The sequence below is a fragment of the Tupaia chinensis genome, unplaced genomic scaffold (assembly GCF_000334495.1).
Source record: "Tupaia chinensis unplaced genomic scaffold, TupChi_1.0 Scaffold000146_1, whole genome shotgun sequence".
Classification (NCBI taxonomy): Eukaryota; Metazoa; Chordata; class Mammalia; order Scandentia; family Tupaiidae; genus Tupaia; species Tupaia belangeri.
In genome coordinates, this window is record NW_006159616.1 from 12,181,659 (window position 1) to 12,198,068 (window position 16,410).

Below are 16,410 nucleotides of genomic sequence, written 5' to 3' on the forward strand. Positions count from 1 at the left end.
GTAAAGTCTATATAAAACAGCTTCTTATCGGCAGCTCCGACTCTTTATACCTTCAAGGCTCTTTATTTCACTCTGCTGGCAAATTTCTCCCAACAATTACTGCCTTTGACGAGCCTGCCAGGCTGCAGCGGGCGGGCAGCTTGTCCTTCACATCCTGCCTGTGGGAGACACGGAGCCCGGCCTCCCTCGGGGGAAACGATGGCGAGAGCAAGCTAGGGAGTCTGCCCAGGCCCCTACCTTCTGCCAGAAGGGAGGCCCTGCTGCCAGGAAGCCAGATGGGATATGGACTCTATTTCCTCAGACAGACTCTGAGCCGGAGGGTGTCTGGGAAAAAGGAGCTGCCCCTGGGAGTGGGGGTCTGGTCTGGCTCTAGATCTCTGGTCCCAGGTACCTCGGGTAAATGGACCTGCCTAATCTTCATGGGCATCAGCCTTGGATGTGGGACTGGGCTGCTGCGCCCTCCGCCAGCAGCCTCAGGGAGCATCACTGCTATGCCCCAGCCATCTGCTCTCTTCTCCCAAGGGGGCTGGAACACGCTCCCGATGCCTGCCTCCAAGAGTTGCGGAGGATGGTCCCTGGAGAGCCGGGTGCAGCCAGCAGCCGGCAGCAGAGCCAGGTTGGAACTGCAGGTGGCGGAGAGATGACAGATGATGCAGTGATTTGTGTGTCCCTGGATGAGAGGTTAGGCCCTTAATGGATGACATGCCCTTCAGTCTGTTGTCCCAGAGTTTGGCAGCCCGGTGATCATTAGAGGAGCATCGTCTCCTGCACGGCAGCATTCCAAGGTGGGGATAGGCCTCCTGGCAGGGGCAGGTACGCTGGCAGCCAGCCCAGGCAGAGGGGCCGTCTTCGCAGCAGCCAGGTCCAGCCCCACCCTTCCTGGGGACAACATAAACTGATGGGATGGCTGCTTCCCAGCAGAGTTCGCTGCTGAGAGATTGACAGGGCCCCTCTGTACATCACAGCCCCCATCCTGTACCTAGGAGAGGGGTCTTGTTATGGACCCAGGGCCCCTTCACCCAAGCACATGGATGCTGCAGATCAAAGCCTTCCATTCTGAGCCAATATTCAGCACTCCCCTTGACTTGTCCTGTTGTATGAGCTCAGATTCAAGGCAGAGGCGAGTCATCCATCCATCCATTCATTCGTTCAGCAAATCTGCTCTGAGCATCTACAATGTGCTGGGTACAGGGATACAACGCCGACCAGACAGACAGGACAGCTGCCCTCCTGGCTCACATCGCATTAACCTCTGAAGACCCTGCACCAGCTTTAGGGCCAGACACACGGGAGGTCCCAACGGTCTTGCTAAAGGTGAAAACCCGTCTTTCCTCCCTGGGCCAGTGTGTAGTCTTCTCCGTTGATCCTGTCCTTACGGGAAAGGAGAGGAGAGCAAGGCTTAGTGAGCACCTCCTCCAACCCATGCGGCAAGCTGCAGTGGCGGGGGGGGGGGTTTTTTCACCATTATGTTCCCAGCCAGTGCAGGCCTCACCCATTCATTCGTTTATTCGACAAAAGGTTTTCTTCTCTCTCTCTTTTTTTTTTAAAGGTATTTGCCTATGGCATGTGCACTCACTGGAGAGAGAGAGAGAGAGAGAATGAGAGAAGGAAAGTGAAAAATCACTCCCCATAGGGCATGACCACGCCATGTGTGACTTTCTTTCTTTCTTTTTATTTTTTTTTTTTTGGAGAGGTTTTTGCTATAGGGCACGTGAGATAGAGAAAGAGAGAGACAGAGAGATAGAAAGCGAGAAATCACCCCCAGGGGAGATGGCCATGCCTCAATTCCTTCTCCTCCATTCTCCTCTCAGGATCTTGGGCACACATGCACATGTACCCAGAGTGAGTTTAAGCCACCTAGTCCGGGACTCGAACCGTGGTTGTCTACATGGGAGTTCAGTGACATAGCCATTACACAAACTGCTGGTCTCCTGGTGTGACTTTCAAACCACTGGGTCCAGGACTCAAACCACGGTAGACCATGTGGGAGTCAAGCAACATGATGGCTACTCCATTGCTGGCCCCTTGACAAAAGGTTTCTGATCACCTATGTGCATTAGGCACTATTTTAGACACTGGGGGCAGATCAATGAACAAAATGGACAAAGTCCCTGCCCTCGTGAAACTTCATTCTATTGGACGGAGAAAACAATAAATAAGTAAGCTAAACGATATGTATTACAGCCAGTACAAGCCACAGTGAAAAGTAGAGCAGAGAAGGGGAGAGAAATTGCAACTGTTGTTTTTCTTTTAAATTATTTATTAATTTAATTTGCTATTATTATTTTTTCGTTTAACCAGAGAAAGAGAGCAAAAGGGAAAGTGAGAAAGCAAGCCATCAGGTCTGGGACTCAAACCACAGTCAGCCATGCGGGAGTCCAGCGCCTTAACTGCTATGCCACCTGCCCACCCTGCAATAGGGTGTCAGTAGGATGGCCAGGCAAGTCCTCTCTGGACGACTGAGATCTGAGCAAATATTTGAGAGAAATGAAGGCCTGGCTTTGGACTGATCTGAAGGAAGCGTGTCCCTTGAGGTGGTACTGTTTAAGGAGAGGCGTGGAGGCCACTATGGCTGGAGCAGCGAGTGAGAGGGAGAACCGAGGGGGAAGCAGCGGCGCTCTAAGAGGTGTGGTGGGCTGAATGGTGGCCCCTCCCCAGAAGCTACATCCACTTTTCAATCCTTAGAAACAGAGTCTAGGATCTTATTTGAAAAAGGGCCTTGCCTGTGTCATTAAGATCTTGAGATGAGATCATCCTGGGTTATCTGAGTGATCCCTAAATCCACGACAAACGTCCTCATAAGATAGTCAGAAAGAGAGTCACGACAGACAGAAGAAAAGATAAAGACACGTGGAGATGGCCTTGTGAAGAGAGAGAGCTGTGGCCACAAGCCTAGGAACGCCAGTGGCCACCAGAAACTCGAAGAGGCAAGGAAGGTCTCTCCCCTTCTGAGAGGGTGTGGCCTTCCCAATGCCTTTGAACCTCTGGCCACCGGAGCTAAGAAAGGACAAAGTTCTGTTGGTTTGAGCCACCACATTCATGGTCATTGGCTACTGCAGCCGGATCAGGAAACTCCTCCCGTCTCCAGTGTTCTCTCTGAAATGGGGACCACTGGAGGGTTCATGAAAGTAGAATTACAGTGCAAGTTTATTTTGCTGCAAAAAGAAAAAGAAAATGAAAAAGAAACCCACAGAGTTTTCTCATACTATGCATTTTCCATGGGTTTTTGCAGACCCCTCCAGTATTTGCCAACCCCTCGCCCCAGGTTTCTCTGTTGGGTACAGCTGTGGGTGGAAGGTCAGCAGGAGAGAGAGGGTCAGGAGGCTTCAGCAATAACCCAGGGAGGCGTGTGACAGGCAGGCGCTGGGCGTTGGAGGAGGGGAGGGTAGGCTCTGTGGGGCACCCAAACACCCAGGACTGACCTCTGCCCTGTCAGGGATCTCTGCCCAGGGCAGACACCAGGCTGTTTGTGTGAAGCGGTTCCCAGATGGTCTGGTAGCTACTGTTGTGTGTGCCACACAGCAGACAGGATAATGGCTATTCCTGACATTTTCTGAGCACTTGCTCTGAACCAGGCACCTTGCTAAGTGCTTTTCTTTTCTTTCTTTTTTTCTTTTTTTTTTCTTTTTAATTAAAGAGAGATATTTTGCTATAGGGGTGTGTGCTCACCAGGGAGACAGAGACAAGAGAGACAGATAGCAAGAAATCACCTCCCCAGGGGGGATGGCCACGACATAATCCCATTTCCTCCACTCTCCTCCCAGGACTTTTGGGCACACACGCATATGCTCTTGGAGTGAGTTTTAAGCCTCCAGATCCAGTACTTGAACCACAGTCAGCTACATGGGAGCCCAGCGATGTAACTATTATGCCATCTATGGGTCCCACTAGACACTTTTCATAAATTTTCTCATCTTATCCTTGTAAGGACTATAGACGGTAGGTATTGTTATCCCCATTTTGAAGGTGAAGAAACAGCAGCTTGCTCACATAGACCTAGTGAGGGGCAGAGCTGGGATTTGAACCAGGACTGTCTGAGGCCAAAGCTGAAACTCTCTTGTGCCTGGAACAGAAGAAGCATGGTGGAAACGGATAAAAAGCAACTCAGCCAAGATCAACCAGGCCATAGGAAGCAGGGCTAGGACTCAAAGCAAGGACCACATGGCCCATGAAACATGAATTCGCACATATATGATGTCCCATAAGGTACCTATCTGAGCACAAGGAACTTAAGGGATTCCGAGCTGGGGAACTGGCCAAGGTGGATGGAGGGGTGTCTTCTCTGAGCATGTAGAACACAACTCATGGATGCCAGGGGAGTGTGGGTATGTGGGCTCAGATGGGACAGGTGAGGTCCTACTCAGACTATGCCCTCTAGCACCTGCTAACTGGTCACCGGGGTCCTTGGCTGCTGGCCTGAGCCAGCTCTACCTCCACCAGGCTCAGGCCTTGGGCCAATGACCAGCCAGAGGTCCTTAGATAAAGACCAGCAGCCGAGCCAGGAGCCACCTGGGCCTCGGTGACTCACAAAGGTTTCGCCTCCCCACCTACTCCCTCTCTTCCAGATTAATATTATCAACGCAGCCTGAGCAAAATTAGCCACATGCTGGCAGCTTATTTTTAATTGTTTCCAAATACGCATCCTAATTATTATGCAGTTCTAAATAGGAAGTGATGGCAGGAGCGGAGAGTTTGTGTCGGTGACACGAGGGATGAGGGATTACACGTCCTCAGCAGCTGCCTCAGGGACCCCAGCCCCCGCCTCCTCACCCGGTGTTTTGTCTCTTCTTGTAGCTGTTCCTAATAACTACATCAGGCCAGTGAGTGGAGCCGGGAGCTGACACCTTCCATAAAACAACCATGGAGATCGGGCCCTGGGGAGGCCGGGCTGATGGGCAGAAGAGAAATGGAACATGGCGTGGAACCGGGCGGCAAGTCCAGCCTGCCGCATGTGGGAGCACATACGTGTGCCCAGACAGGCCCTGTGTTGGCTCAGGCTGCTGACGTGGGAGAGGGATATCGGGGGCAGGACAGGAAAATGGAGAGCAAATGCCACCCCACCCCCCTCCATCTCAGCTTACACTCACACACTCACACACACACACACACACACACACACACGCATGCACACCCCTTTACCAAGCTTCTCCTCACCTCCGGCCTCCTAATTAACCACCCTATTACATCACATAGGATGTGAGCCTCAATTTGGGAGGTTTTAGATCCTTTTGTGAATCTGATACATCTATGGATTCTCTGCCATGGAAATGTACACACGCTTGTTCAAGGGGCTCACAGCCCCCAAAAGCCTAGGTAGGAGGTCCCTCGGGTGAACTCGTAATCAGTGATGTGATGCAGCAGTTGAGGGTGTGGATCTGAGGGTGATTCACGCAGGTTGAAACTTTGACTCCATCGTCTTCTAACCCAGAAAACCCAGAAGGATCTTCAAGCAAATCCTGTGGCTTCTGCAGGCCTCGGTAGCGTATCTGCAGGTGGGAGTGGGGCGACAGTATTCGTGCCTTTCCTGCAGAGCTGTGGGCAGGCCAGGGGAGTGCATGTGTACTTAAGAGTCCTCAGTGCGGGGCCGGGCATTATAGAGCTGCTCAGTGCATGCTGAGTGTTACCACAGTTAGGGAGAGGACTCTGCAGAAGCGCATTTTACTCTTGGGTCTGTGCTAACCTGCTGTGTGACATCAGGCAAGTGGCTGCCCTCTCTGACCTTCAGTTGTTCTCTCTGTCCAGGACATTCTTCAATTCTCTAATTTGTTGAAACCAGAGACTTAGGGCTGCACACTTCAGATGTTAAAGAGAACCACGAGACCTGGGCCTGCCCTCAAAGAGCCGTGACTGTCTCTACGTCATGCTCAACTGTGTGTAGGGATGACAGGAAGGGCAGCCTGAGCTGAGCTAATCAGGGAGGGCTTCCTGAAGTGTTGTTGGCAGAGCTGGGATTTGAAAAGAGAGGCAAAGAGAGACATAGAAGAGAAGATCAGGCTGAGTGTGAGTCGTAATGCCCCAGCAGGGTTAGCAAGTCTTGCTTTCTGCCTGGGATCTGTGAGGAAGCACTACTCCCTCAGGCCCCTGCACAGGCCTTGCACAGAGCAGGTGCTCAGGAAACGGGCAGACGGGCACACCTGCCACCTCCGGCTCCTGCCATCCTGAGTCTGCCGGTCCAGGCTGTGCACCCTGGGGCTCACACATAGTAGTGAGAGGCCAGAGCCCCCTTCCAAGCAGAAGGAGCTGGGTAGCTGTAGGTGTAAAGGATTGCAGAAAGTTATTATGTAAGAGCCAGTTACAACAATTGGGACTAATTTCATTAAATCTTCTGTGTTATCCTAAAAATAAATGCTGCTGGACCCTGGCAGATGAACTGTAAAACAAACAAAAACACATGACAGTCTCCAAGGCGATCCCACATTCCTGGTTCAAGTGTGGAGGTCTCCTTGAGTATGCCAGGCATGTGCGTGCCCATGGTACGGGGCTGGCTGAAGACCGGGGTTGCGTGACGGTGTCAGGACCCTATTGGGGGTGCTATTTCTCTCTCTGTCTCACTGTTCATGGAAGAAATAAATAAACTTAAAACACACACAACACATTTGTTCCAGTATGTCTCTAGTCTGGGCCTCCTTGGTGATCGGGTCCTCACGGCAAAAGGTTTAAGACTGAGCCATGAGCCTGGGCACCAGGCATGGGGGCCAATCCCTGAATGAGCCTTCTGTTTGTCCCAGGTGTGTGTGGGGGTGTAAATCAGACAAGCCCTGAGTCATCCACATGGTATTTGGGGAGGAAGAAAGGACAGTCTCTGAGCTGAGGCCACACCAGGGGTGCATAGCAGGGAGGCCATTATATGCATGGCCTTGGGCAAGTCACTTCTGACCCTCTTGGGGGCCTCAGTTTTCCCATCTGTGAAATGGAAATAAGTCTTTACAAGGACTCGAGATCCAATTCGTAGCTTGACACATAGTAGCTGTGATTATTGCCCCTCAGGAGGGGAGTTTGAGGACCATCAGCAATTTACTCTAAATCCCATTGTTCGGGTGGGATGGCAGGGTAGTGAGAGATGGGAGAAGGGACTGCCATTTTTTTAAAGTTTTTCTTTAGGGTACATTTGTTCACTTGCTAGAGAGAGACAGAGGGAGTGAGGGCAGTGAGAAAGCACTCCCCAGGGGGACAGTCATGCTGCAATCCCTTCTACTCCATTCTCTTCTTGGAACTTTGGGCACACCACATGTGCTTGGTGTGTTTGTCAAACCGCTGGGTCTAGGACTCAAACCTCACAGTTGGCTATGTGGGATTCAGTTGCCTTAACCGCCATGCTACCAGCTGGCCCAGGGACTCCCTTTATTTAAGCCTCACAATGACCCTATAAAGTCTGACTATAGGGTTATATACAAGGGTTCTCACAAGGGCTCTCATTTTTGAAATCTCCTCTCAATTATTTATTTTGGACCACACAGCACTGTTTAGGAAAAACATATTAGCCTCAATCAGTGAGAGCTCGAGACCCTTAGGGAGTTCCCGAAGAGTGGATCAGCTTATTAAAAGAAGCAGGAAGGAGAATTGACAGAGTATATTCACTTTTCCTGGGTGTGTGGCCACGGAACTGCAAGGGCCTGGCTGTGAACAGCCCTTTATGGATCAGGTGACCAGCTTGGGTGTTTCTGGGATTTACAGTCCCAATGGGCCTGGGCAAGCCGGGACAGTTGGTGCCCCTATTTACAGACCACTGTGTGAGCATTAAGTGTGTGGCAGGTAGTGATGAGTATGACACACAGCCAGTGGGTGAATTTTTAAAAATGACCGTCGGGATCAGCAGATGGCGTAGTGGTTACATTGCTGGACTCCCACATGACTGACTACGGTTTGAGTCTTGGACCCGGCAGCTTGAAACACACTTGGGCGTGTGTGCATGCATGACCAAGATCTCGAGAAGAGAAAGGAGGAGAAGGGATTGCAGCATGGCTATCTCCCCTGGGGGGTGATCTCTCATTTTCTGTCTCTCTGGCAAGGGCACATGCCCTATAGCAAAAATCTCTCTCCAAAAATAAAAGACTTTCTTAGTCTGAAGTGGACAGGTACTTACAGCTTGGGCTGAAATCTCCAGTGAAAGCAACACACCAGTACACAAAGGGTGTGAGATCGCAGCGGCCTCAGACTGATTCTGGAAAGGGGGCTCTGGTGGCTCCCAAGGCCCAGTGGGGAAGGCCCCAGGAAGAAGCTTGGGGAAGATCCTTTCTTGGAATGCAATGAACAGGGAGGTCCACATTGCTAGGTCAGCATACCTTATTTTAGATGTGTGCTTTTTAATAGATACACATAATTAAGGGAACACATTAAACAGGGTAAGTATTTAACTCTTTTTTTTTCCAGTGGCACAAGAAAATATAAACTCATTCTTGCTGAGAAAATGAAGAATCTCTTTATATTCTTGCCATCTTGGGAAGCTCTTCAGCAACTCCTGCCTCCACTCCCATCCCTAGGTGACACGGAAGTTGTGAATAATTTGGAAGTTGTGGAGAGGATCTATTCATGCCAGACAGGAGAGGGGATTCATTCACTCATTCATTAAACAAACATTTACTGAGCACAATGTGCCAGCAGTGAGAAAGCAAAAAAGCACAAAGTCCCTCGCGAGCTGACATCCCAGTGGGAGACTTAGACAACAAACTCACAAATAAATCAAATGTGTATTGTGTTAGTGACAAGCTCTAAGGAGAGGAAAGTAGGCCATGGAAGAGGGATGGGAGCAGAGTGGAGTGGTGTTTCAGACAGAGGCCAGGACAGGCTTCACTGAGGAGAGACATTTGAGTAAACCTCTAAGGGAACAGACAGAACTAGAGTCCTGTGGGTCTCTGGGGAAAGGGGTTAGCTGGTAACGAGAGGGAGTGCAAAGGCCCTGGGGCAGGAGCACACCCAGAGCATTTGAGCAACAGCAGAGGAAGAGGCGTGGAGCAAACAAAAGGGATGAGGAACACAGAAGGAGATGTGAGCCAAGACAGGCAAGCCAGATCACGCGCAGTCTCACAGGCCACAATAAAATGTTGACTTTTCCTCTGAGTGAGATGAGAAGCCACCCGAGGGTTTTTAGGAGAGAAGTCACATGATCTTATTTATGTTTGAACAGATTAACCATCGCTAGGCTGTTGGGCCAGAGTGCAGTGCAGAGGACGAGGGCAGAAGCAGAGACGAGCTGGGACGCTCTCGCCATAAACCAGGAGAAAGAGGAGGGTGCTCAGAGGGTTCTAACCACAGAGGCGGTAAGAAGGGACTGGACCTTGGGTATGTTTTGACAGTAGAGCAGACAGAATTTGTGATGGACTAGATGCATAGGTACAGGAAGGGGGGGGGCATCGAGAGTGACTCTGAAACTACAGGACAACTGGAAGGATGTGGTTGTTGTCACTTGGGCTGGAGAAGAATAGGATGGAATAGGTTTGGGAAAAGACCAGAAGCTCACTTCTGTGGAAGCAGTGTGCAGGCAGCTGGATAAATGAGTTTGGAGCCTAGGTTGGAGCTGGAAGCAGGTACCTGGGGACCACCAGCACTTAGGTGGAGTTTGAAGCTATGAGCGTGGATGAGATTATTTAGGGAAGGGTTGAGCCCAGGCACTCACACCGTAGTCAGCCTGATGAGGCCAGAGCCTAGTCAAAGAGGCAGAGGAGGAGCATCTAGAGATGTGGGAGGGGCGCCAGCAGATGGACATCCTGGGAGCCAAGGGGAGAGCAGGTTCAAGGAGGAGATTATGACTGAGAGCCCACGACAGTAGAGATCACTGGGGACCATGGCCCAGACAGTCCTGATGGAGCCATAGAGCGTAGAAGCCTGAGCGGGTGGATTCATGGGCATCTGGGAGAAGAGAATCGGGGTTAGCAAGTAACTCTTTCAAGGAGTTTTGCTGCAAAGGGAAAGAAAACAGTGTGACACAGAAGAGGAGTGTGGTTGAGAGAAGTTTTTTTTTTTTTAAGGTGGGAAAAATAATAGCATGCTTTATGGTGTTGGGAACGACCCAACAGAGAGAGGAAATTGATGATGCCGGACAGCGCAGGAGGAGAGAATCGCCGTCCTTGAGCTGGGAGAGAGGACGGGCCAAGGGCGTAAGCATCTTGTCCTGGGAGAGCCGTCTCCTGGAGCCCTGGGCTTGGCTCACAGAGCCTGTCTTCTGGTGTTCCTGAGCCCCCCAGCTCACCAAGGGTCAGTGAGAGAGGATGAGGGGGATGCAAAGTAGCTCAATGTGCATCTTGCAAGAATTTACAAAAGCAAGTTCTGAGCTCAGATAAATCGAGGTTCAAATCTGTACTGTACTGTTGCCTAGGCTGTGTGACCTTGAGCAAATTTTTCAACCTCTCTGAGCTTCAGTTTTCCTGTCTAAAATGAGAATAATAGGCCCTACTTCATGGCTCGCAGGAGGATTAAGATCATCATGCGCAGGGAACCTCCCAGAATCTGGGATGTGGGGAAATGCTCCACAGGGGTTAACTATCCTCATTACCAGCAGTTCAATAATTCCCCCATCCAGGCTCATCTAGAGTTTAATAAAAATCCGGCATGTGAAAGGAAGGAATGTAGCAATAAAATCTCAATGTACACGCCCCACGATCACTCACAATTGCTCCGACCGTTTACGACCCTCGGCTGCCGCTGCCGCAGTGATGAGACAGCCCTGGGGGCCATGCTGTTCCCAGATATAGCACTCCCCACTCTCTCCCCTGCAAGGAAGCACCTGGGGTAGGGGGTGAGTGGCAGTGACATTATTAGATAGAGAACATTAAATCTACTCCACTTGATCTTTTTTTTTAAAGCGAGTTTTCATGGGGTTGGTGCATTAATGATTATCAGTGGCACTTTGCTCGAGCAATACCTGCAACTGAACCGCATACCAGGGTGGCAAGTAGACTGTAGTGCTAGCTAGGAACAAACCCAAAACTTGAACTTGTGCAGTCCAGGGGGCCGTCCTGAAGGAGACAACTCCTCCAGTGAGCTTTGAAGACAGAAAGGCTTTGGCCAGGTAGAGAGAAACCCTCCCAGGAGTTCTAGGGAGCTCTGACCTGCACCCTCCCCCCAAAATGTCACCAGGTTCTGTCACTGCCTCCTGCCTTGTTGAGCCACCCAGAGGAAGGGGCTTGGGGGGCAGAGAGAGAATCTGATGGATCCACAACTACCATTTTGGAAATGTTTAGTAATTCTGTTCTAAGGACAGCTCGAAGCTCTCTCCAGGTAACCTGTTCCCAGGAGAAGGAGAGGGCACAGAAGAGGCAGCGTGGTCACTATAGCTGCCGCAACTGTAGCCAGGAAGTCCTGCCTAACTGCTGGCTTTGGGCTGGCCCAGGTCTGCATGGCCCACTCCCATTTAGCCCTCATGACAACTTCCAGGGAGGTACTAGCCGTGCCATTTCACAGATGAGACTAATGAGGTCTGAGAGGTCAGGTGACTCATTTAATGTCACACAACTTGTTGAGTATAATGTCATACAACTAGAGGTTAGGTGACAATGTCACAACGCAGGCAGGTTTGAACTTTGGCTATGTCATACGTAATATCAAAGTCCAGAAATAGAGGGGAGGGGTAGGAGAAGTGGGAGGAGGGGGAGAGGGGCAGGAAGAGGCAAGGAGCCTGGAGGAAGCAAAGATTCTCAGTCCTTTCACATAAAACAAATCAAAAGCAAGAATTGCACCTCTCTAGCGTGGGTTCCTGGACTGTGGAGGCCACACAGTAATTCTTCCAGGACTCCCCTGTAGCTAGGGGAGTACAAATTATATTCTGCTATTCAGACCTCGAGACCCACCAATAACCTATAAGCTGCCCTAAGGGGATGGCCCACCAGACTCTTGCAGCAGAGGGGGTCGTGCCTGTTTCCCAGGAAGACATGACAGACCTGGAAGACAGTCTAGCAGGTCCTAGAGAGTGAGGGGAAAGCAGAGACTTCTGGGAGGGCCAGAGAAGGGACACATGGGAAGAGGCAATGTAGCCTACTGAAGATTATCAGCATAGGCTGTGTAGACAGAAAACCTAGGCTGTAATCTTGAATTTGCGCCCCTTGCTCTGTGACCTTGGGCAAGGTACTTAACCTTTCTGTGCCTCCATCCTCTCCTCTGTAAAACGAGGATAATAGCACCTACTGACAGTGTCATCGTAAGGCTAGAATGAAACATTAAGGGTGTGAACACTTGGAGCAAGGCCTGGCATATGTTAGCACTGAACGCATGGGGCATCCCACCATCACATCATAACGCCTGCTTGGGATTCTCCAGCTCTAAACAGTGCACCTTAGGTACACTACATGTTGTCCTCACAGCCTCCCACAAGGTAGGGGTGTTGCTCCCATTGTGCAGAGAGAGGCTCTGAGGATTGTGCCTGGGTGTATGTTGAGGTGTGAGGGGAGAGAAACCCAGACCCAAGGGCTGGTGGTGCCTCTCTATGAGGCTCAGGAGGGGCTCAATGAGCCTGTGCAAAGGGGAGGTTTCCTCGGACACAGAGGACCCATGGCCCTGCCTCTGTCCAAAGCAGCTATGAAAAGGGCCCCCCGGCCTCACTGTTTCCTGGCCTCACAAACTATCACTTAGAGTCAGGGCCCTGCCCAGCCAGGGCTGGGAGGTGGGGCGGGAGCACAGGCAGGTTCTCCCGCCTCTCATGCCCCAGTCCTACCTCCTTCCATGGCCCCAGAGTCACATTATCTTCAGTCTGGAAGAGAGGCACTGATGCCCTCCTGGGAGGGGGAGCTTAAGCAGGCAGGGCCCCGACCACCAGGCTTAAGGAAACCTATTTCGTTCGTGTTTCATTTGGAGTTGAGACAACTTCTGCCGTGGGCTAATGACGCGCCAATTGATTACCAGAAACATGTGTGGAAGAGGAGTCATTCATTAGGCAGGAGCTGCAGCTCAGATAGTAAGCAGCTGTTGGCAGTTCCACTCCCATTCCTGGCCTGTTAGAGCTGGGGGAGCTGCCAGGACATCTTTGCTTAGGAAAATGGATCCCCAGGATGAGGTTCACTGTCCCAAACCTCACTTCCTCCTGAGCCTCACTTTCCTTCTCTATAAATGGGAATAATAGAACCAGCCTTACAGGGCTAGCTGAGTTCACTCACAGTCAATCAGCAAGCCCTGAGTGAACACCCAGCCTCCAGACCTCAGAGCACGCTGCAGAGCTTGGTGAGCTCTGCAAAGCAGCAGAAGCCATGGGAGCTCTGAAGGGGGGCTCCTCCCTGGAGACTAGATGGGATGAGGGAGGTCAGGAAAGGTTTCCCAGAAGGGGTAACATTTGACCTGAGTCCTAAAGAGCAAGGAGGAGTTGGTGAGATAAGGACATTGCAAGAAGCCAGACAAGCACGGGCAAAGGCTTGGAGGCTGAAGAAGATCTGGGACACTTGGAAAAGGGAACCAACCCATTTGGGCTGGAGCATGTGAGCTGCTGAAGCTGAGGGTCAATGGGAGCCTGAGATGCCCTAGAGAGTGTTCTGGACCCAGGTGACAAATTCGAGCTTTATCCTGTGGGCTGCTATAGATGGTTGACTGGGGAATCTCTCCGGAGATATAGGAGAAAGGTGGTGAGGACAACTGGACTGGCCAGAGGGAAAAGTCAAGATTTAAGTTGATCCTCTGGGGAGTTTTGGACCCAGACTAATTCCTTACAGACATCCCAAAAGGAGGCAAGAAGACAATTTGGTCTATCCGCATCAGCGAACCATTGGCAGGACGCTGTCATTATAAGGGGCAGTAACAGTAGGGAATACCCTTGGCAGAGGCAGTTCTCAGAGGCCAAGGGCAATGCCCCATGAGGGGTGCAGCTCCAAGCTGTCAGCAGCTCATAACTCTAGCACCTGGGGGTAGGTGCATGCCCCCGAAGAAGGGATTTGGGGGAACTCCCAATACTCTACACCTTCCTCTTGAAGGATGACCTTGGAGAAGCCCCTTCTCTGGATTTCAGTCTCTACCAAGAAAAATATAAGTTTGGGGCCTGTGCTAGGCAGAACAACAGTCTCCCAAGGATATGCACATCCTAATTCCTGGAATCTGGGACTCTAAGGTTCCCTTGAAAAGAGAAAGCAGTTTTACATAGCAATTGTATTGAGGTTAAAGACCTGGAGATGAGAGGTTATCCTGGATCCTCTGGGTGGGTCCAGTCTAATCACATTGAGTCCTTAAAAGGAAGGACCTTTCCCAGCTGTGGTGAAAGAGAGACATAATCTTGTTGGCTTTGAAGATGAACAAAGCTGAATGATTCAAGGAACTGTGTGTGTGTGTTGGGGGCAGGGACTTCTAAAAGTTGAGAAAAGCAAGGGAACAGATTCTTCCTTCCAGCCTCCAGAAAAGTATCTAGATCAAAGTGCCCATGCCTCCATTTTAGCCCAGTGACACTCACGCCAGCTTTCTGACCTCCTGAACTGTAAGACGATACATTTGTGTTGCTTAAAGCCACTAAATTTGAGGTAATTTGTAATAGTGGCCATAGGAGACTAACACAGAGCCAAATCAGAAAAGTTTAACACGAAGCCTGGGAACAGCATGTGTGTTTGGATGGGTTGCTAACATGTGTGAGGACATAGATCTGCATCATGCAGTATAAATTTCACTTCATGGGACTGCTCTGTGGGCTGATGGTTAAGAGGGCCAGATCCCACATGGCCCACTGTTTGGTTTGAGTCCTGGCCCTGGTGACTTGAAAAACATGCAACACACATGTGTAACCAGAATCTCAACAGGGTGAAGAAACGGGGAAGGGATTACATCGTGAGTGTGCTCCAGTGGGGGGAGGGGGTGCTTTCTCCCTCTCCTCCTTTTCTTTCTTCTTTCTTCTTTTTTTTGTGTGTGTTTTGATTTTTGTTTTTTTGTTTTGCCATAGGGTCTAGGCACTCACTGAAGAAAGACAGAGACAATGAGAGGGAAAGTGAGAAATCACCTCCAGGAGGGATGGTCATGCTACAATTCCTTCTCTATTCTCCTCCCAGGATTTTGGGCACACACACACATGCCCAGCATGACTTTCAAGCTGCCAGGTCTGGGAGTTGAACCATAGTCAACCATGTAATAGTCCAGAGTCTTCCCCCATCACACCACCTACTGGACCCCTGACAAAAAAAAAAAAAAAAAAATTATTTAAAAAAAAGAAATTTCACTCGAAGGAAATGTTCTATATTTGTGCTGTCCAATACAGAGCCACTAGCCTGTGCCAACATCTGTTGGCTGTTGAGTGTGCAAAAGTGGCAGTGCAGCTGAGAAACTGAATTTTAAACTTTCTTCAATATTATTTTGCATCAAAATAACCACATATGGCTGGGGGGTGCTGCACTGGACAGAAAGTCCTATTGGCTGGTGCTGCTTGGAGGCAGTCCGAGGAAAGAGAGCTGTGTTGGCCCACAGGGATCTGGAAGAGTCCAGATCTCTGCAGAAAGGCTTGTCTTTGCTCCCCACATTGGTCTGGCGACTGGGCGAGGGCTCCAGTGTCCTTGAAGTCCCTGAAAGAGCCCCGCTGCCTCTGCTGCATCAACGCAGGCACCTTGCCACCTTTGGAAGCAAGTGCAAGTCTTGGCTTCAGGGAGGCCATGCTGGTCCGTGAGCTAGTGGCGGCAAACGTCTCAGACAAGATAAGGCTGCGGGGAAGCTGCCGGGGCCCAGGGCAGTCCGGTCTGGAACAACCTGGTGCAGTTTCTCTTGGAGCTGGCCTCAGATGGCACCGAGCTCCAGCAGAGCCTCCTGATTTCACAACAAGAAAGGAATGTGTCAAGGGACTAAGCAGCAGCCTTATCTTTTCTGAGTTATCTAGGACACTTCGGAGGCCAGAGACGCTCTCAGGACACAACATCATAGCAAGATGTGTGGGTGCACTTTTTCTGGAGGTGTCGATAGTCTTCATTATATTTTTAAAGGGGTCTGTGAAGCCCTAAAAAAGTTAAGAACATTGTGTTCTTGTGGCCTTGAAGAGGCCTCTCTCTGCTTCTTTCTCCTCCCCAGCTCCCTCTTCTTACAAAGACCTCCCCAGGCCTGCTCCCTACTGCCCACCTCTCTCTCCCGCCCCTCCTCCACCTCCTCCACCTGGTCCTGGCCGCTCTCCTACCCAGGCTCATCAACTCAAAGGAAAAAGTGAGGCATCGGATGTTCTTCTTGCGGGAGACAAAGCGGGTGAGAAGGGGAGTGCGTGTACAAACAGACTGATCTCCAGAAGAGAGGAATTACGCGAATTACAATTGATTTTCCACCGTTAATGAAGCATGAACCCGTGTGATTGCATCTTGAAAAGATTTATAATTATTCATTGAATCTTGGAAGATAATTAAACTTCATTAAATGCAGACATGACAGGCTTTCAGAGCAAGCCGAGACCTCCATGCAGGGTTCCAGATCAGAGCAGGAGATGCAGTCTGGCCCCTGTTAGGGTACGAGGGGGTGTCAGGGAAGGAAGGGGAGAGAGAGGTCTCG